Genomic DNA, 542 nt, shown 5'->3' with positions numbered 1-542 from the left:
GTGTGTGTGTGTGTGTGTGTGTGTGTGTGTGTGTGTGTGTGTGTGTGTTTGAACTGGACAAATTGTGATGAAACTTTTGAAAGTACCAATAGTTATTTGATGTACATCTACAATTGTTCAACTTTTGGAATCAACCCAATTCAAGATTGGTTGTGATTAAAGTTTGGTGTGGTAGTAGCTGAAACTGAGTACGCAAAATTTTTACACATAACATTTTTCTGTTCAGTATTTGGAATCATCTTTGTCTATTAGCATAGCATAAATTACATAGACTTTATTGAAACATTCAGGAAGTAATGATTGGATCTACACCTAAAACTGACTAACATTTGGAGTCAGTCTAATTCAAGATGGCTGCCACAGCTAATTAACAATAGCAAGCCACACTGAGTGTGTAATTCAGTCAATTTTACAGATATTGTACTAATGTTTTGTGTGGTTTCAGCTCAGACTCATAATAAATACTCCAAGGGCTACTTGTTGTGAAATGTTTTCTTTTCTTTTATTCTTCCTTTGGCTGCTCTCTTATTCAGGGGTCGCCA

Source organism: Nematolebias whitei, chromosome 6, assembly GCF_014905685.2.
Source record: "Nematolebias whitei isolate Nwh7 chromosome 6, NemWhi1, whole genome shotgun sequence".
Taxonomy (NCBI): domain Eukaryota; kingdom Metazoa; phylum Chordata; class Actinopteri; order Cyprinodontiformes; family Rivulidae; genus Nematolebias; species Nematolebias whitei.
Note: the sequence above shows the minus strand (reverse complement) of the source record.